The sequence below is a fragment of the Mytilus galloprovincialis genome, chromosome 6 (assembly GCF_965363235.1).
Source record: "Mytilus galloprovincialis chromosome 6, xbMytGall1.hap1.1, whole genome shotgun sequence".
Taxonomy (NCBI): domain Eukaryota; kingdom Metazoa; phylum Mollusca; class Bivalvia; order Mytilida; family Mytilidae; genus Mytilus; species Mytilus galloprovincialis.
The window spans coordinates 6,079,164-6,102,313 of NC_134843.1; positions in this window are offsets into that span (position 1 = coordinate 6,079,164).

The following is a 23,150-nucleotide window of genomic DNA, read 5'->3' on the forward strand; positions in this document are numbered from 1 at the left end:
CAAAACCCTTCAATAAATTATTTCTATCTTTACGTGGGCAATAAATCCTGGAGTGCACTCATTTGTTATTGAAGATGTTCTTAAGAACAAATTAGAATTCTTTTCAAACATTTCTAATTGGACACTTCATAATGTTGCGATGTAACAACGTGAACGTCCGATTTTTTTCAGACAAGTAACTATTTCAATTAATTAAAAGGAAACGAAAAATAATTAGAACAATTGTTGCATCTGTTCCATTTTCTAGAAAGGTAATGATTGGTTAGATCTAACGCTATATCTAATGTAGGTTGTGTGATATACTGCACGTTAAAATGCCATATTTTAATTGGCTAATACGAGGGTGTTAATCTACTCCATCACATGGCTGAGAGGGTGACAATTTGTTTTAATGTTACCCTCTCGTCTAGACCAATTTAAACTCAATAATTTCAAGGACAATGAATTGAATTTACGTCAAGTTATTAAATGCAATGCTAAAGTTCTACGTTTGACTCCGATTTTATTATTTGACTGTCAAAATAAAAAAAACCCAACAAAACCTCTTGCTTAACTTTGTTGTTTTGTTCTAATACCCGTAACGTTGTTAGTAGCGTGACGTCATATAAATACTTTTAAAATAAAATTAATCTGTAAAAGGCTATAATTATGATAGGACATTCAGTATAATGAATTAAATAACACATAGCTGAGAGGGGGATAGAGCAGATTGGTACACCTCGAAAAAGCATTGTCAACCTTGGCTTCGCGCGGTTGACAATGTTTTCTCGGGGTAACAATCTGCTATATCACCCTCTCAGCTATGTATTTAAACATATAACGAATTTATTTTGCACGAGAGTTTTCAACGTAACTTCATTTAAAAAACAAATCACCTCTTCGCTAAGCTATATGTGGTGCAATAGTTAAATGCAAAGCAACTTGTATTTTGCCATTAAGAAGATGTCTGATGTTGTAAGGGATTGTCAAACGTTGACCGTATCAGGATTTTTAAGTTTCGATATTCACGTTATTTATTGTTGTTTAGATTAAGTCTCGTGTTTTGACTTAATCAGTATTTCTATTTCTGAAAACTGCTACAGAATACATTTTTTTTAAATTTCCTTAACAACTATCTACTATACACTGTACAGATGAATTGTTCCAGGTCAACATTAGTTTATTTTAATTTTAGATGATAAAAGTAATTAATACGATTACAGATGGTATCAATATATCCGTGCAAAGAGTAATTCAATTGTTTTAATAAGGAATCTTATGGCTTAGATTTGATATAAAGTTCATCAGTCGAGATAGATAGCCCTACATAAACAAGAACAGGTGATTGAAGTAGTTAGTTTCTTCATGTCTTGTGGACGTTGATCATTGATCACAAAAAGACATAAGCGTCAATGTTATGTTTCAGTAGAGATAAATTAACATTATTTTCAGTAATTAGAAATCGTATTACACAACGAATACAAATAAATACAAATAGTTATTTTGCCAGGTTGATCAAATTTAAAATTTCCGCTTTTGTTTATTTGACGTTACTATCCCATTTTTTCTCTCACTGTGACAAAAGTTTACGACCTTGGAATTAACTGACATAACTAGACATGACATTGGAATAGAATCAAAACTATACATGAACTAATAATGGAATGTCAAAACTAGACATGATATTGGAATTCAATGACAAAACTAGACATGACCTTGGGTTGAATGACAAAACTAGACATGACCTTGGGTTGAATGACAAAACTAGACATGACCTTGGATTGTATGTCAGGCGATTAAGCATAGCCTTTTGGTCGCCAGCAAATAGTTGATTGTGATCAAATAACAACCGTTCGTATGGTTTGTTATCTTCGAATCTATGAAACAAGGTATTCATAACCATTTTACCATTGTGTAAATGATTTGATCATTTTACAATTGTGTCAATATTAACTCATTTTCTAACTGAGTAAATGATTAGAGTATTTCCCAACTGAGTCAATGATAGGAACATTTTATAACAGGGTCTATGGTTAGATCATTGATGCGACTGTCATACAAGTGAGAGGTTTGGCTGGCTTTTAAACCAGGTTTAATCGACCGTTTTCTACATAAGAAAATGCCTGTTTCAGGAATATGACAAATGTTATTCATTCGTTTGATGTGTTTGATCTTTGATGTTGCCATTTTATAAGGGACTTTCCGTTTTAAACTGTCCTCGGTGTTCAGTATTTTTGTTATTTCACTTTTTTTTCGACCAGAATGAGGGACATCAAATTTTCATAACTAATTAAATTAAAAATGGTAATTCAATAGAACAGAAATGTTTGTAGCTTGTAACAAAAACGGGAATTTTGTGAAACTTTAGTGACTGACTATTACACAATGTTTTTCAAAATCGTTCTGTAATTCCATCTTTTTACTTTTTTTCTTTTAAAGAAATCTGATAAGTATGACAATCTGCATTATATCCCTGTACTGGTATGTTTAAATTACTTTGATAACTGAAGTTTCAAAAAATCAATTCAGTCAGCATGGGTACTAAATCGTTTGCGTTTTGCGTTCTGGTAAACTTCGTTACACATTTATCATAGAGAGCTGTCCCGAAGGCACTAACTTCTCCGATACATGGGTAATTTGAATAATACATTAGGATTGAATATTATCAGGTGATACATTATTCTTAAGTCGAAAGTTAAGACTAACATACCACACTCTTCTGGTAATCTACAAAAATGATGATTACCAATAATACAACTAATCACCAGAGACCAAAGAACGAGATTGTAAACAACTTCAAGTCAACTGACCGCTTTAAACTATAAGCAAACAAATATCGTATGACGTTATAAATGTAAAATTAACAATAAGAGAAAATAAGAGGCAACAGTACTTTACCGATGTACTATCAATTAATATAAGAAGATGTCGTATGAGTGCCAACGAGACAACGAACAACTCTCCATCAAAGTCACAATTAGGATTAAGTTTAAAAAAAAAAAGATACGAAAGGAGTCTATTTGTATGGAGAGTTGTCTCATTGGCACTCACACCACATCTTCCTATATCTATTGATGAAAAAAAAGAAAGAAGAAAGGATGACAATTTTTGTTAAAAAAGTCAGTATGAACTACAAAAAAAAACAAAAAAAACAGGACAAAATAGAGTGAAAAAAGGCAAGACAGAGATTACAATTTTCCAAGTGAATGAATTTTCCCGGATCTGAGATACAAGCCAAATAATACAATTCACTGCATACTCTTTTTAGTAGTGCATGGTATGAGTGAATGGTTTATTGAGTAATGACCAGTGGCAAATATTTATGTGTAAGACCAGTTAATTTGGGTATACATTTTCACAGGAATTATGTGTTTGGCAATAATGATTTTTTTAGTCTTGAAAAGGGGTTAGTTAAGCTACCTAAAGTTTTTTATATAACGAAGCAAAATATCGAGGTTAGACAAATAATTCGATAAAGAACTTTATTAATATATGTTTAAGATAAAATTGAGAATGGAAATTGGGAACGTGTCAAAGAGACAACAACCCGACCAAATAAAAAACAACAGCAGAGGGTCACCAACAGGTCTTCAATGAAGCGAGAAATTCCCGCACCCGGAGGCGTCCTTCAGCTGGCCCCTAAACAAATATATACTAGTCCAGTGATAATGAACGCCATACTAATTTCCAAATTGTACACAAGAAACTAAAATTAAAATAATACAAGACTAACAAAGGCCTGAGGCTCCTGACTTGGGACAGGCGCAAAAATGCGGCGGGGTTAAACATGTTTGTGAGATCTCAACCCTCCCCCTATACCTCTAACCAATGTAGAAAAGTAAACGCATAACAATACGCACATTAAAATTCAGTTCAAGAGAAGTCCGAGTCTGATGTCAGAAGATGTAACCAAAGAAAATAAACAAAATGACAATAATACATAAATAACAACAGACTACTAGCAGTTAACTGACATGCCAGCTCCAGACTTCAATTAAACTGACTGAAAGATTATGATTTCATCATATGAACATCAGGCACAATCCTTCCCGTTAGGGGTTTAGTATCATACCATCATAACATATATGAGAAGAACATAACCCGTGTCATGCCAACAACTGTTTTTAGAATAAATGTGTTTAGTTCCGATGCAAAGACCTTATCAGTGACTCAATATTAACGCCAAAATATGCAATCTTTAATGACTTGACAACAGTATCGTAATTATATCCCTTCTTAATAAGTCTATTCAAAGGTTTTGTAAGTTTCTGAGGTGAATACTGACACCTTTGTGCTTTATAAAGAATATTTCCATAAAAAATTGGATGTGAAATACCTGAACGTATTAGAAGTCTGCATGTTGAGCTATAGTTACGAATGATGTCTTTATACCGATGATAAAATTTAGTAAATGTGTTGACTAGTTTGTGATATCGAAAACCCTGGTGTAATAATTTTTCAGTAATACATAAATTTCTCTCGTTAAAATCTAAAACATTGTTACATACACGAGCGAATCGTACAAATTGAGATATATAAACACCGTAAGATGTAGATATAGATATCAAGATCGAGAAAAGGGCAGTGGTAATTGTTAGTATTAGCTTTATTTAAAGTAAGTTCAACAGGATAAATTTCATTAATATACATACTGAAGTCGTCATTATTGAGAGCCAAAATATCATCCAAATATCTAAAAGTATTATTAAATTTGTTTATCAGATGTTGTTTCGATGGGTGTTTGCTTATTTTTGTCATAAATTGTAACTCATAACAATACAAAAACAGGTCCGCAATAAGTGGTGCACAGTTAGTCCCCATTGGAATTCCGATAATCTGACGATATAAGGAATCCCCAAAGCGAACAAAAATGTTATCTAGTAAAAATTCAAGGGCATATATAGTATCAAAGCATGTCCAATTAACATAGTGTTTTTGTTTATTGCTACTAAAAAATGACCTAAAAGAGTTTGAACATATATATTCACATTCTGATTTTTTGAATGCCCATTTAATTAGGTGTGTGAATGTTTTCTTAATGAGAATGTGAGGCAATGTGGTATACAGGGTAGAAAAATCAAAACTTTGAACAGATTCAAAATCACCAATATAAGCATGCAATTTATCAAGTACTTCCAACGAGTTCTTGACACTCCAAAAGTAATTTATTCCACTATTTTCGAAGGCCTTATTTGAACAATTTATTATCAGGTTTTTAATTGTGCCAAGTGTGCTGGTAAGAAGAATAGACAATTTAGTAGTTGAACAATGGCTTGAAGACGAAATAAATCTATATTTGTAAGGGGTTTTGTGTAGCTTCGGAAGCCAATACATGGATACAAATCTCATTCAAAAAAAGTTTCTTCTTTAAATACACATGGTAAAATTCCTGTTCTATGTACCTTGTTTTGTGTACACTTAACCCACACAAGGCATAGATAGACTATCGACTGCATGTACATTTGATTAAAACTCCTTTTTTTTAACACAATGCAATTGTCACGAAAGGAATTTCAAAAATGATTTTGCGGATATACACCTCTCCTCGTTTTTAAAAATAAAATCAGATAAAAAACCAAAGCTTTTAAAAAATTACATGTTACCCGATGTGCAATAAGATGAATTCAAAGCAACTTGCATATCTTTTATATAATATGCCTCATGTCGTTATTAATTGTTCAACATTTCTATTCTTTATTATTATTTTTAGGAGTAGGTCTCCTATTTCGACTTGACCCCACAATTCTATTTTCTGAAAATCGCTGCAAAATAAAATCAACATTTTTTAAAAACTTTATGAAAACGTGTTAAGCTTCTTTCTGATCAATATTTGATTTATTTAATTTTTAGGTTCTAAAAGTAATTACTAGTAATACGATTACTGATGGCTTCAATATATCCATGTAAAGAGTATTTCAATTGCATTAATACAGTATCGTATAGCTCAGAAGAGATTTTAAAGTTCATTAACGAAAACACGAAATGACGTTTTTGCTATCTCTTCTCACCAAAAAGACATTTTATGCGTCTTTATTTTGTTACAGTAGAGATAAATTATAAGTATTTTCAGTAATTAGAAATTATTGCATCATTTATGAAATTAAAAACATCCGCTATTGTTCATTTCACATAATTTTCGCCTTTTTATTTTCCCTATTGTGACAAAACTAGATATGACATTAGATTGGAATGACAAAATTAATCATTACCTTTGAATGAAATAGAAAAACTACACATGATCACATGACCTTTGAATGAAATGACAAAACATGACCTTGGAATGGAACGACACAACTATAAATGACCTTTGAATGGAATGACATAACTAGACATGACCTTCGAATGTAATGACAAAACTAGACATGACATTTGAATGTGGGGATAAAACTAGACATGACCTTGGAATGGAATATCAAAAGTAAAAATGACCTTGGAATTGAGTGTTACAATCTTTCCTTTGTTATCTTTGATTATATGAAATAAGGTTGTCACAACTGTCAATTTTTCGATCATTTTACAACTGTGTCAATGGTTTGATCATTTTACAATTATGTCAATGATTATGGAGCATTTTCCAATTGAGTCAATGGTTAAATATTTTTTTAAGGTGTCAATGGTTAGATTATTTTTTAATAATGTCAATAGTTAGATCACCGTTAGTGGAAACGGCTTTGGAAATAACTGTTATCAAATACAGCTATTTTCTCTAGGTGTCACCATTAATACTGACAGGTAGTTAACAATAATTAAATGACTGATAATGATATTAACAGTTTCTATCCTACAGAAGTGAAATTAAAACGAAAGAAATGGAAAGAATGAAAACTGATCAGAAATCGTTGAACTTTACCTTAACCTGAAATACTAGATAACAAATCGAGTAAATTCTACTGACGCTAGTATTGTAAATGAATACATTTTAACATGAAAGAGAAAGCTGCTATTAAAACCTCACACGGTTCTAGCTATGTTTTGCTTCCTAAATTTACAAAAAAGTCTTATTAAGAAGTGATTAATGGCATTTAAATTTGTTTGATTATAACTATTTTCGTGTTTTTGGCTTTGTCCCTTATATGGCAGATTTTCTATTTAAGTGTTATTTGAATCTTATGTATTAAAAAGTTGATAGTTCATAAAATTAAACCGACCACTATGATGGTAATTTCATGATTGCTAAATTCTAAGTGTATGAAGCTTTTTTCTGATATCGGTTTACCTTCGTCAAGAAACACTAAATTCAATATATTTTGAAAGTCAATGATGTAGAAGAACAGAAAATATTTGAACAAAACGGATATATTCATGAAAGTCAAATCAAGTAAGGCCACCTCAACTGAGAGAGTTGTAACAGAAATAATTAGGTTGATAATGTCATTATGATTTATTTGTTTGTTTGCTTCTCAATATTCCATAATCTTAACGTGAACATACATCATCACATGTTTAAAGTTATGATCTATGCATTTAAGTTTTCACTGATTGAAACTGAAAGAAGCCCTCAATGAAATGACGAAGGAACATTATCCTTAACTCTTCTTAATGTTAACTATATTTTGTTCAATTTTCTTCTACAAAAATAATTTAATATTTAAAAAATTAAAGTTAATAAATAAACTATTTGAAGTGTCTTATGAAATGTTACCGCAGTTATTGTAACGGAAGTTTACTGCTTATCATTGATCACAGTATAAAGCAAAATTATATTTCTAATTATATTAAAAAACTTTAATCAAGTTAATTAGACATAAGAAGTTGTGGTATGAGTGCCAATGAGACAACTCTCCATCCAAGTAACAATTTATAAAAGTAAATTTATTTAAACATTTTTTGTTGCGAGTTACCTATTCAGATGCCTGTCCGTTTTTCTTCTGATCTAAATTATGATTCTATACCATGCAATCTAGACACAAGCAGGGTTCTAGTTACAACTTTGAATTTGAGTCACTTCTTGAGCAAGAGTTTGAGTAAGATTCGAATTTAAGTCTTATTTAGATGAATTAAGATTTCGAGTTGAAATTCGAGCTATTTTATATGTCTTTTTGAGTTCGTAATTAAATTGTCATTTAAACTGATTGAAAAGTTATGTCAGCATCATATGAAAATCATTTATGTTTAAATGTTTGGTTAGCTTTTTAGGTGAATATCGACATTTTTGTGCTTTGTAAAGGCTATTCCCATAAAAGATTGGATGTGAAAAACAGGAATGTATAATATGTCTGCATGTTGATTTATATTTACGAATGACGTCCTTATATCGATGATCAAATTTAGTAAATGTTTTGACTAGTTTGTGATATCGAAAACCCTGGTGAAATAAATTTTCAGTAATACAGAGATTTCTTTCATTTTAAACAAATACGTTGTTACATACACAAGCGAATTAAACAAGGTGGGATATATAAACACCATATGATGGTGACACGGGAACGTCACCATCTAAAAACGGTTAATTAACAATAGGAATTGAAAAATCATCTTTTTTTAAGGTCATAAATTGTAACAGTACAGAAACAGGTCCGCAATAAGTTGATACACAGTAAGTCCCCATTGGAATTCCGATAACTTGACGATATACGGAATCTCCATGGCGAACATAAATCTTTACTAGTAAACATTCAAGGGCAGTTATAGTATGAATGCAGGTCCAATTGACCTAGTTCTTTTGTTTGGTATTACTATAAAATGACCCAAAAGAGTAAGACCATATATATTCGCATTCTGACTTTTCAAATACCTATTTAAGATTATGAGGCAAAGGGGTATATATGGTAGAAAAATCAAAACTTTAAACAGATTCGAAATCACCAATATAAGCATGTAATTTATCGAGTACTTCCAACGAATTTGTGTCTCTCCAAAAGTTATTAATTCCACTTTTTTCAAAGGCCTTATTTGAACAATTAAAAACCAGGATTTTGATTGTACCAAGTGTACTAATAAGTATAATAGATAGTTAAGTAGTGGAACAATGGCTTGAAGACAAAATAAATCTTTATATCTTTATATGTAAGTAGTTTTGTGTAGCTTCGGAAGCCAGTACATTGTTGAAACTTTCATTGTATTTGATTTTGCTTGTGAAGAGGTAGCTAAAAGTTTATGTTACAGATGTCATTTTCCGAAAATATAGTCAGTTGGAATGTTGATGAATTCCTGATTTCCTTTCGCAGAATCTCAATGTAAAAATGTAAAATTTACGTCAAACAATAATGATAGTATTATGCCACTTCAACAATAAGCAAAACCAATGCTGTATAATAAGCTATGAAACAATAAAGGAAAAATTAATGAAAAGATGAAAATATAGTCAACTGTAGTTAACTCAAAAAGGATTGAGAAAGAATCTATGCTGTACATATGCGTGAACCAAAATGCTCAGACGAACCAGAAAAAAATTTTAAAATCAGGAATTGTGAATACTTGATAAATTTACATATTGGACGACTATTGTATATAATGATCTAAGACCAAGAAAACAGTGTGGGAGTCAGTTCAGTCATATCGTATCGGCGATTGTGACCTTAAATCTTCACAAATACCCGTATTTTTTGCCACTATGTAACCCCCCCCCCCCAAATTGAGATCTTATCGAAAATTTTAAAAGCGTATCATAGCAAATGATGTTTTAACCGCCATCACGCATTATATATATTTTGTTTTCATGACACGTCACTACTTGGTGGCAAATAAAATAAAAAGAACAAGTGCATTTATATTTTTTGTATAAATGAAAAACTTAATGAGATATACAAATATTTTAAAAACGCAAATTTTGAGCACAATGCGTACGTTATATTAAAGTAAATGCGACTTTCGAAAATAGTTGTAGCCATGGATAAAAACCCCTGCTTCTAAAACGCGAGATAAATTTAGGTTTGCGACGTTGCTTTTTTTTAATTGAAAAAAAACAAAAATAAAAAACGTAGCCAAGTTATTTTAAAGCGACATGTTACATGGTGTGCGATAAGATAAATTCAAAGCAACCTATATATTTATTAAAATTTAGTAGACGCCTCATGTTGATATTAATTTTTCAACATGTCAATTATACTGTATTGTTATTTCTAAGCTTTTTTTTTCTTTATTATTATTGTTTGGATTATATCTTATATTTTGACTTATATAAGTAATACATAACAATTTATTTTCTGGAAATCGCTGCGAATTGAAATAAACTTTATTTTAAAAAACATTGCTGATGCATAGATTCTGTCAGATCAACATTTGTTTTATTTCATATTTAGTTCCTTAAAGTAATAACTAGTACTACGATTACTAATGCTTTCGATACATCCATGTACAGAGTATGGAAAGCCGCAGTGAAAGAGTAATGCAATTGCATTAAGACAGTATCATATAGCTAGCTTAGGAGAGATTTAAAGTTCATTAACGAAAAACACGTGATTGATTGTAGTTTCTTTATGTTGTCTTGTGGACGTTTTCTAATCATTGCTCAACAAGACATTTTAAGTGTCTGTGTTATGTTTCAGTAGAGATAAATTATCAGTATTTTCAGTAATTAGAATACGTATTACCCAACCAGATTAATACAAATAGTTTTATTGCCAAGTGAACGAAATTTTAGATGTCCGCTATTGTCCATTTGACGTAATTATCACGTTTTTTTCCTTCATTTTCCTTACTGTGACAAAACTAGACCTAACATCGGAATGAAATCACAAAACTAAACATGACCTTGGATTGGAAAGACAGAACTAGATATGACCTTGGAATGGAGTAACAAAACTAAACATGACCTTGAAATGAAATGACACCCTTTGATCGCCAGTAACCAGTTGTTTAAAGTATTAACCGTTCCTTATGTTTTGTTATCTTCGACTATTTGAAATAAGGTTGTCATAACCATTTAATGCTGTTGAAAAGTAGTTATCAAAGGTATATATAATTATAATTTTGTAAGCGAGACGAGTCTACATAAGACTCATCAGTGACGCTTAGATCAAAACGGTTAGAAAGCCAAACAAGTATAAAGTTGAAGACAATTGAGAACCCAAAATTCTAAAAAGTTAATAAAAAAAAAAAAAAACTCAACCCCACAATGACGTGAATTAAGTTCATCTTTAGAAACTTCCTTATCCTAACATTTTTAAAAACCGAGCTATGATTTCATCTGAACGTAAGTTTACTCTTTTTATGATAGAGTTTTTATAAGTTATTGGCATTATATCCCTATACTGTTATCTTTCAAATTACTTTGGCAACATAAAAAAACTCCGGTTTATCGATCATTTTCGGTCAGCATGGGTACCGAATATATAGTTTGAACTGTTCTTTAGTTAATTTGGAGACAACGGTATTCCCAATTCACCGTTTTTTTCAAAACATTCATTATAATAAACAGTATACTTTTGCGTTCCGGGAAACTTCTTTACATATATATCATAGTTAGCTGCCCGGAGGACATCAACTTCTCTGATAAATGGTTGATTTGAATAATACATTAGGATTGCAAAACATCAGGTGATAAATTATTCTATAAATCGAAAATTAACCTTAATAAAGTACATACTCTTATGTTAATCTAAAAAAATAGGATTGCAAATAATACAACTATCCACCAGAGACCAAAGAACGAGAATGTAAACACCTACTACAGGCCGCCTTCAATAATAAGCAAAACAAATACCGTATAATATAACAAGCTATGAAATGAAGATCCAAGACTAAAAAAAATTTGTGCGAGTCAGAAGAGACACATACGTATCGTATCGGGCAACTAGTAAAAATACGAATTGAATTCGAATTGTTGCATTACTTAATCCGCATGAGGAATGTGTTTCCGTTTATACGAATTAGTTAATTTGCATTAATTCGATCGCGAATTAAACTGTGGTGTGGACACTTTCTGAATAGTAATTCGAATTAAATTATAATTAACTAATAATACGAATTCAAAGTTATCGTCGTTCGGGCAGTAAAGCGAATTGATGCATATTGCAATTCGTATTAGAATTTACATTCGGACGTAAAAAAGTTTCGAATGCGAATTAAACTAATGATTCGTTCACACGTAATAATAATAATATCTTTATTTAGAGAGAGTAACTCATTTAGATTACACCAATTTTCAATAAAGCTCTCTTAATACAATAATAATTACATTAAAAGTAAACAATACATTTTCAATTATAATGATAAATAAACATTAAATACAATTTAAAAATACAATAAACAATTATGATATGGCAATACAGTACAAATATCATGGTAATGTTAAAAGTACATTGATTTGTAGTTATGTTTAAACTCTGATACTGTATTTGATTTTTTAATTGAATTAGGAAGAGCATTCCATACTTTTGGTCCAGTGTACGAGAAACTAGACTTATACAACTCTGTATTTTGTTTTGGAATTAAGAAATTATCTGAGGATGAAAATCTCGTGTTGTATTTTTGGTTTGAAGAAGCTGATAAAATAAGACTGGACATATATTCTGGAGCTAAGCCATATTTTGCTTTATACATTAGTAATGATTTATGATAAAGTATTCTTTGTGTGATCGGCACAATGTTACATTCGTGAAATAATTCGTTTGAAGGTTTGGTGTAATCATGTTCGTCTAAAATCATTATTGCTGCCCTTTTTTTTTGGTAGTTTTAGTAAACTATCTAATAAAAAGTTATTACAGTTTCCCCATATTGAACAACAATAATCTAAGTGAGGTAAAATGTAAGCGTTATAGTACATTTGTCTAGCTTTGTGACTCAAATATTTCTTTATCCTTTAAGTAAAGCTAAAGAAGGGTTAACTTTTTTTTATTATATGATCGATATGAGAAGACCAAGATAGAGATGCATCAATAAAAAAAACCTAGAACCTTTTCACATGTAATTTCTTTAATTTGTTGTCCATTTATAGCAAGAATAATGTTTTCATTTGATGTATTAGAAAGCTTCTGTTTAGAGCCAATACATATAGCTTTCGTTTTAGATACATTTACAGCCATTTTATTGTCATCACACCAAAATGTGTTGAAAAAAATTCGAATTAAAAAGGAAGAGTGTGTGAACTCGATTTGCGAATTCCATTCAAATTTAATTCGAATTAAATGTACGTGTGAACAAGGCATAATTCGAATTAGTTAATACGAATCGATTTCAAATAACGTGTGAACGCCAAAAAATATAATATAAAGGAAAACGATGTTTGTGTTAATCATTTGCCTGCTCTAGTAAAATGCAGTCTTGCATCATCGTTCTTCATTTGAACTTTGGTGGATAGTTGCGTTATTGGCAATCATTCAATATCTCCTTATCCTTTAATTATATTGAATTCAATTTCAAAAACATGAATTGTGCATTAGATTTCGTTCATAAATAAACGTTGTATTAAAGTTTGAAGTGATTTTTAAGAAATTGCATATATACATCTGAAATTGAGGGTAAATTGCATGGCCTTCCAAATACCGTTTCGATCCCTAACATCACTGAAGAGACATATATTGTCGAAATCTAGATCTGGTGTACAAAAAAAATATTGACACCTTGTGTTTGTGGCATAACATCTTGGCCACAAGCTTATCGTTTTCTGTTTAGTATTAAATTTATGTTAAGATCCATTTTGTTACATCTCGTGATCAATTTTATTTGGCAATCGCCAATGGCAGTCAGCAGGGTTTAAGAACATCAGTTGTTCGACCTGTTAGTCAAATGCGTTTTGTTTAAATATACTTTTTCACTTTTTTGGTCTTTTGGAAAATGTTGTTTGTGCTGTATATAGACCCTTCTAAAACGAAATTTGTTTTACATGCACACGTATAAAAATTGCGGTTTTTATCCAACGCAATCATAGGTTTGAACGTAGTTTTCAATTTAGACTCGTAATATATATTATTATAGTATTTCATTCAGCGTAAATGTAATTTATTACGTCATTTGTTTCAAATAGAAAAAAAGAAAATCAAGGAAAACTCCTATGCAATTATACGCTATTAAAGTCATATAAAATGCAAAGGAAACATAACAAAAATTGAATTTTAGAGCAATCATGTATCAGTTATACATAAAATATAGACATGTATAATTGCTGATCATATTGTATCTACAACATGTAATTATATTGTTGATATCTTCTATCATACAGTCATAATACGGCAATCAAGATGTATCACTATAATGGAAGACTGCGTCTCTCGTGATGCTAACCACTATTTTAATCGCAAACTACAATCCTATACTTAAGTAAGAATGTCGGTTCAAAGTAAAACATTACTTCTCATGTTGATACCAACTGGCTAGTCTTTGATTATGTTTACTTTATTGTTGTAATAATCATTTATCAGAGAGCATAAACAGTTGTTGGTTTTGGCAATTACGAAATTCTTATAACTTAGCAGGTAGCGTAACTGATCGAAAATGTGTTCCACAACTTTGATAATAATTAAAGCAGGAACGAGATTTATATTAAAAAAATTGGCAGCACTGTTGAGTAGCGATGCTATTTAGTTTATGTAGAAAACATTTGCGAAGGGTCAGCGAAAGGACGCGAAACTATATATGAAATGAGCATGCTTGTACCTTTTCTTGTAACTATAATTAAAGGGTAATTTGCGACGCCTGCCCGACTCGAGTAAGAGAAATCAGATAGAATATCTTAATAGATTTCTTTGATCACTGTCTGTGGTCAATACACTAGAAACGAATTTGTTATTGATTGACTCAGCATGCGTTTTAACATTAAACAACGAATAAATGTCTCCTCCATGTATTATATAATTGATGTACAATAATAGGGAATATTATCAGATGATTACTGTAACACGCACCATATCGTTTCGTGTCCTGTATAGATTAAGGCAGCAACCATTTGATTTTCTGGGGGGGGGGGGGGCTATGTTTTTTTTTCTGGATTAGAAAAACAAAAAGATTGACTGGTGATTGCTTTACGCCTCATCAGCACAAAAAGGCTATATCGCGGAGGAATAAGGGGGATAAACTTGCGTTTTCTCCACAGGAAGGTTAGATGATACATTATAGGTGTTATTTCTCCTGATTACTTTGGAGGGGGACAACACAAACTGACTGCCAATGAATAAGTCAATCTGGTTTTATGTTAATGTACATCTTAGGAATATGTAAACGATTTTCTTTATTAGAGAATGTTGTTTGACTGCTTGAAAGGGAATACAATATAAACTGTCATTTATATATCAATGTATGATAGGATTATTGAAGAATTAAAATGAACAACAAAAGACGAAAGCAAATTTTCATAATAATGATTGAATAATTGAGAGCTGCTTAAGGTCAAGTGAACAATATGTCCTGCATATTTAGGTTATCATAATAATTGATTGATTTTTTAGTTGCTTAATGTCCAGTGGCAAATATTTCATGACTGCATGTTTGAGGCGATCATGATAATAATTGATTGATGTTTGGTTTTTTAACGTCCAGTGGCAAATGTTTCACACAGTGGCAAATATTCTATGCATATTTAAGGCGATCATGGTAATAATTGATTAATTGGTGGTTAATTGACATTTAGTGGCAAATATTTCATGCATATACAGGGCGATCATTATATTGAAGGTCATGATCAATTAACTAGAAACTTTATAAAGATTTGTGATAAACGGTGACAGTCGTACCAGTGAACAGATATTCTCGTTTATATTGTTAATATATGATAAAAAGGACAGAGACCGCCTGCAGGTTAGCCACCTATTCTGTTATATTAGAACACCTGATTTTTGCTGATGGTCAAAAGAAAATGATTATAATAATGACTAGTTAATGGCCCTGTTTATATCCTTTCTACTAATAATAGCTTATATGAATGTCCTTGCCACTTAAACACAATCGCTAATGTAGATACCTCAGATAAGGGCTTTTAAGAAACTCTGAAATCTCGGTGAAAATATTTTTCTTTGACAATATTTATTTTACTCAATATTAAGTCAGCCCTTTTAGATGAATTAGTTATACCGAACTTGAAATCAATTTGTTCACAAAACAATTTTAAAATCGATGACTCTATAAACATGTATTGCGTGTATACAAATTACAAAAAAGTTATTACGGTTTACCAAAAAAAAATGGCAGGGTGGATAGTTACGTTATTTAAATTGTACCACAACTCCTTATTTTTTATACTTGAAAACTAAATACACGTTAAAATAATAAGGGCATCATCTTTTATGTTGTATATGCAATAGTTATATTTAAGTCATTATGTTTAAAGCTCAAAATATTAAAAAATCCAGGCAACTCTCTCTATGTATTCTTGAATAATTCAGTTAAGAAATGTTGAAGGTTTGACCTTTGTTTTTCTATTTTATGAACACATTCTATGGTCCTATTAATCAATCAATGTTGGACTTGTAGTATAATACTTATCAAGCTTTTATAGTGGCAAATTGGACTGTTTTTGAAATATCAATGAAAATACTTAATCTTCAAATGAGTTCCATATTCTAATTATTGTCTTGGTATCCTACGCTTTATATACACATTGTATGTATATGTTTTTCAAACGAACGCGAAAGTCTTGCAGTGTCAATTAAAAATGTATATGTAAACTGTATTTGACGCAAGTTTCGTCATTTGAAATACAACATACCAGGCGTTTATTAAAGTTGCGGAGTATAAATTGTGCAATCGAACGTTTCATGTTCAAGTCGAGAAACACGTCGTAGTTTAGTGAGATACAGGACGTTATATTTCAAGCCTAATACAAGAGGTTGCGTTCTTGCATGGTACCTAGTCCCAAAACCCTCACCTTTTCATGTGTGGTCCGTATGCTACCCCTTGGTCATGCAGTCAAGTGTCTATAATTACTATTTAAAACATTAAGTTGTCAAAGTGTGTTTGGACGTTAAACAACTGAATTTCATCCAGGTCAAGATAGTGTGTGACAATACATAATTTTAATAAAAATTTCATTTCAGACTGCTGGTTCTTAATGTTAATTCGGTATAAGATGGATTTTTATAAAAAAAAAATTAAACTTAAGACATTTCCCTTATTGACGTTTAAAAATGTAGAAATGAAGAAACAAATCCGTATGTTTGTATAAATGTTTAATTAGATGCAAAATCACGAAAAACAAGAGGCGTTTTTTTTTTGTTTTTTTGTTTTTTTTAATTTCATGTATAGCTAACCTTTTAATCTATAAGATTATAAAATAGTCTAAGATGCATAATTTAGTTGTTATTGGCTTTGGACTAGCTCTCAGTAACTGTGAGTACTCTCAGATCGTTACGTAGTGTCTTCGCATAATTTACTGAATGCCACAATACTGCATACCTTTGATGAATAAATAAGCAAATACTTTTTGTTTTAAGTTCAACGTTTAACTTGAAAATACTATTAAATAAATGAAAATGTAAAAAAAAAAGATGTGGTATGATTGCCAATGAGACAACTGTCCACAAGAGAACAAAATGACACAGACATAAACAACTAAAGGTCACTGTACGGACTTCAACAATGAGCAAAGCCCATACCGCATAGTCAGCTATAAAAGGCGCCGATAAGACAATGTAAAACAATTCGACGAAAACAACGAGAAAACTAACGGCCTTATTTATATAAAAAAAAAATGAACGAAAAACAAATATGTAACACATAAACAAACGACAACCACTGAATTACAGGCTCCTAACTTGGGACAGGCACATACTTAAATAATATATATGTAATGGTATACTTACACATGAACTTTCCGAGATACCAGACTTCCTTTGTATGTAATTCCAGTAATGTTGGTGGCATACATATAAGCATAACCAGTAAGTCAGCCACACATAGGTTAATTAGAAACATATTTACCATATTTTTCATATTTTTGTTTGCTATTATAACAATGATCACTATAATATTACCAAACACACCAAGTATAAAAACAATGACATAGAATAAAGTAGCAGTGATAATTAAATATCCGGGTGGTTCGGGCACCTGTCTAGAAGATTTCCTTAAAGAAACATTAAGAATATTGTTCACATTGTGAAAAAGTTGGGTACTGTTCGTTAACGTATTCATTGCTATTTCATTGATATAATTTTACTACTATTATCACACAGTTAGAAAACAAGCGATGAAATACTAAAGTATATAATTGATAAGTGCTTCTTCATTGATATAGTTTTCTACTATCATCACACAGCTAGAAAACAAGCGATGAAAACCTGAAGTATATCACTGATAAGTACGTCCCTCGTTAGCATGTATGTCATTACGATATAGACTGAGATTGTAATATATACAAACAATTGAACAAGGAACTATATTGATTAAGCGTCGACCAACCGACTTACAGATAACATGGTGTTTAATATACGCATATGTTTTACGAATCAAATAAATCTTTTAAGAAATAGTTACTATGAAAGTAGAAAAAAATTGGAATAAATGATTATATAAGGTAATTTACAATCTTATAAGTGAAAATTAATTAGAAAAATAATTTCTAGAAAGCAAATACAAAAAAAGTAATGCTAGTATAAGCTAGTGTTATTTTAAGGATACTTATAAAATTAATGTATGCTTTTTTGTATGTGAACCTTCATTATACGTATGCAGGATTCTTGGGCCTCGTCATTATGTTGGAAAAGTTAATTTATATCAATCTATTGTTGTTTGTTTTAAGTTCAGTGGCAAATATTTCATGCATGTTCATGACGAGAAACAATATGCAATATATTCAGTAGGTAGGTCCCATAAGCGGGTTAAATAGAATATATAAAGGCAGGAAAGTTTTAGTGTAGGGTATACAAATTTCAGCAAAATTTTAAACATTTTTCATTACAAATGTTATTTATTTCACTAGTAGTTTTTACTTTATATGATAAGGTACAAAACTCAACCAAAAATTCGATTCGTTTTGGCCACAGATGACTTTTTATTATTGAAAAAGTCCAATTTAACTCCCTTTGCTGCAAAAATGCATTTGTTTTGGCATTAAAATTGAAATATCTTTTTTAACTCATCGGTGACCCTTATTTTTTTTTATTATAATTTAGTTCTTTTTTTTTATTTTGATTTAATACATCTATTTCTCATATTTGTTTAACAGAAAAAAAGTACCTTTAAGTTAACAAAAATGCATGTTTCTTTAAAAAGCAGATTGAGGAGCTTAAATGAACTGTTACCCCATTTTTTAATTTTGTAATTAGTGTTTTGTTACTGTTGTCTGTCTGTCTGTTTTTGTTTTGTTTGTTTGTATACAGAACTTATGCTTTTCTAATGGGCATGGCATTGGTGTCTTTATTTTATGCCAACCACAGCAATATGTGAGTTTTTCGCTGAGTTGATAACCTATCGGTGGCTTTCAGCTGTTAGCTGCTCCTTTGTCGGGTTGTTGCCTCTTTGACATATTCCCAAATTTCATTTTCAATTTTAATCAAAATTCAAAGATCAGATCTTGTGATTATTGGTCTTCACCACACAGTCGAACTATCAGAATAACGAACCATGTTCTGGACATATTTATAAACCATTAAAGAAAATTCTCAAGGATATAACATTTTAACCATCATCTTTAAAAATCACGATATTTACAGTAAAAAACGATTCCGACACTGACACAAGATGACAGATAAACATGGGTAATCAGTTTCATTCATGTCTTTCATACATGATCAGATTATATACATTCACCATGTTCACATGTCAGCTACCGCAGTTTAATGATGTAAAATTACAATGTCATTCCTGTTATTTACTTTGCACTTAATCAACCACTAGTTATAGAATGAAATTCAAAACAGTGTGGCTGTGGCCATTGATTGACACATTAAATTCATCCATTGACTGGGACAATTTAGGTGAACGTTTGTCTGTAACGACCACTGTTCACGACGAACCTACGATAGACATTTAAACTGTGGGGTCACCAAAAGTTTCTTAACGCCTTTAATTATAAAATAATTCAAAAAATTAATCAGGAATAACCTTTATGTTTTGATTTATATAATTGATATAAATCAAAACATCGTGTTATTTATGATTAGTTTTTCGAATTACTTTATTAAGGTGTTGAGAACCTTTGGTGACCCCATAGTTTAGGTGTCTTTAAAAAGTACATAGTGAGCAGTAGTTGTTACATACAAACGTTCACTAAATTGTCCCAGTCAATGGATGAATTTAATGTGTCAATCAATGGCCACAGCCACACTGTTTTGAATTTCATTCTATCTTAAAAAGTCAATGGTTGTTCGTTTTAATTTATAAAATGAACTTCAATTACTGTCAATATAACGAATTGTATGTGACTGTCACAAAGTGAGATGTTTAATCCACATTTTTCTAGATAAAAAGAAACGCCTGTACCAAGTCAGGAATATTACAGTTATTTTCCATTCGTGTGATGTGTTTCAGAGTTTGAATTTGCCATTTGTTGAGGGACTTTCCGTTTGAATTTCCTTGGAGGTCAGTATTTTTGTTATTTTACTTTTTTTCTACGTGTTTTGCGTAAAGATCCATTTTTTTCATAACAAAACAGTCTATAAAATTGAGAATGGCAATGGAGAATGTGTCAAAGAGACAACAACCCGACCATAGAGAAGACAACAGCAGAAGGTCACCAACAGGTCTTCAATGCAGCGAGAAATTCCCGCACCCGGAGGCGTCCTTCAGCTGCCCCCTAAACAAATATATATACTAGTTCAGTGATAATGAACGCCATACTAAACTCCAAATTGTACACAAGAAACTAAAATTAAAAATAATACAAGACTAACAAAGGCCAGAGGCCTGATTTGGGACAGGCGCAAAAATGCGGCGGGGTTAAACGTGTTTATGAGATCTCAACCCTCCCCCTATACGCATAACAATACGCACATTGAAATTCAGTTCAAGAGAAGTCCGAGTCTGATGTCAAAATATGAAACCATAGAAAATAAACAAAATGACAATAATACATTACCTTATCTGTACGTTCCACATCTGACTGGCGCACCACCAAACGGTGTATTTGATTTTGCTATATACACGGGTCATAATCACAGGGTCGACACTACTAAATTCAATCATTGTCAAATTGTTCCCTATTGTAGTATTTTAATCAGTAATACTTTCTAATAAAATTGAGAATGGAAATGGGAAATGTGTCAAAGAGACAACAACCCGACAACAATACGAATACTAAAAATTTGGACTTAAAATAAGGCGTATAGGTACAGTTTTCAATTTGTTAGCGGGCATGACGTAAAACAGCGAATCAAAGAATTCAACTTCATTGGACAATGCTGTTGATTAAAAAATGCTCACTTCCAGGACCTGAATATTACCAATAATTGAAAAGTTCCAGGTCGACGGGTTCAAACAGAAAGATTTGAAAGCAGAGAAAACTGTGTATCTTATAATCGGCACGACTTTATCAGATAACAATACCAATACTAGTACTAAAATAAGGCTTACGCATAGTTATATACTTTAATTCAGTCACTGACCCGCGATATCACGGGTGTGTTCTAGTATACACTATTTAAATACAGACTGAATGTCTGTCTGTCAAGAAAGAAAATAATTAACAAAAAAACAAGAATGTGTCCATAGTACACGGATGCCCCACTCGCATTATCATTGTATATGTTCAGTAGACCGTGAAATTGGGGTCAAAACTTTAATTTGGCAATTAAATTAGAAATATCATATCATAGGGAACATGTGTACTAAGTTTGAAGTTGATTGGACTTCAACTTCATCAAAAAATACCTTGACCAAAAACTTTAACCTGAACGAACGGACGGAAGGACGGACGGACGCACAGACCAGAAAACATAATGCCCCGCTACTATCGTAGGTGGGGCATAAAAAAAAACCTACCGCAAAATGTATCAACCAGCTGCATCAAATTAGGTGATACACACATCACATTTCTCATATACAACAAACCCAGTAAGCATGTACGTTTAATTTAAATAACTCACGCTAGTATAATTTATCCATATTGGACCTTTATAGATGTAGGAAGATGTGGTGTGAGTGCCAAATGAGACAACTCTCCATTCAAATAACAATTTATAAAAGTAAACGATTACAGGTCATTGTACGGTCTTCAACACGGAGCCTTGGCTCACAACGAACAAAAAGCTATAAAGGGCCCCCAAATTACTAGTGTAAAACCATTCAAACGGCAATGTAAGTTAAAGATTTTTGTTCAATTTGCCGATATCATTTGATACTTAAGGCCATTCTTGATACACTAAAGAAAAAGTTATCATATTGCGAGAGATGCTTATTTACAGAATATTTGTAGAATTAGGAGATAGATTGTTTTAGCAGGTTTCGGCTTCTTATGGAAACTTAACTATGAACCTCTTCCGACCGACCTGTTCTTCTTTTAATATGTGTCGGAGTTCTTTATTAATAAACTTTAAAAAAAATCAAAATCAAAGAAGAGAGATTAACTTATTTCACATAAAGGTATATTGATGATGTTCTTTCCATTATTTCCCATCAAAATATCCTCCTGAACTAAAGATTAAAATGCCTCATTACCAGCTTTCTTCGCCTCATTTTTAGATATATGACTCTAATTTAAATAGAGCGATAATCTCTGTATCAGAATCTACAAAAAACAAGAAGTTTTCTTCACTTCAGTAGGAAATATAACCCCCCCCTTACGTACAGAGCTATACATGTCTAGACTCTTACATATTCAAAGTAGAATCACAAAAAAAAAAAACTCCGAGAGAAATTCAAAACGGAAGGTCCCTCTGACCAAATGGCAAGTCAAAAGCTCAAACACATTAAACAAATGGCACAGTCATTTTCTTAATGTGGATTAAACCTGATTTTCTATCTAGCTAAACATCTCACCTGTATGACAATCGCATAATCATTTATATTGTCGACGATGTGGGAACCAAACACTCAGAAATAATTGGTAAAAATGTCAAAATAGGGGTACAGCAGTCAACATTGTATTATAATCATAATTTCAATAAAAATAAACAAATATGTAACAAAGAAACACACAAATGCATTTAGGCAAAGCACAGAAGGAAAAATGAAAGACAAGAACATAAAAAATTTCCATTACAAAATAACACCATGACGGGATGTACATGTATAAGTACCGATCCACGTCAAAAGGACTTTGTCATACAATGCTTGGCAATAAATTAAAGACGCAGAACTTTATTAAAGACCGTCTCCTCCTTAAACCTAGACAGTGAAACAAACGACCTTCAAAACACACTGGC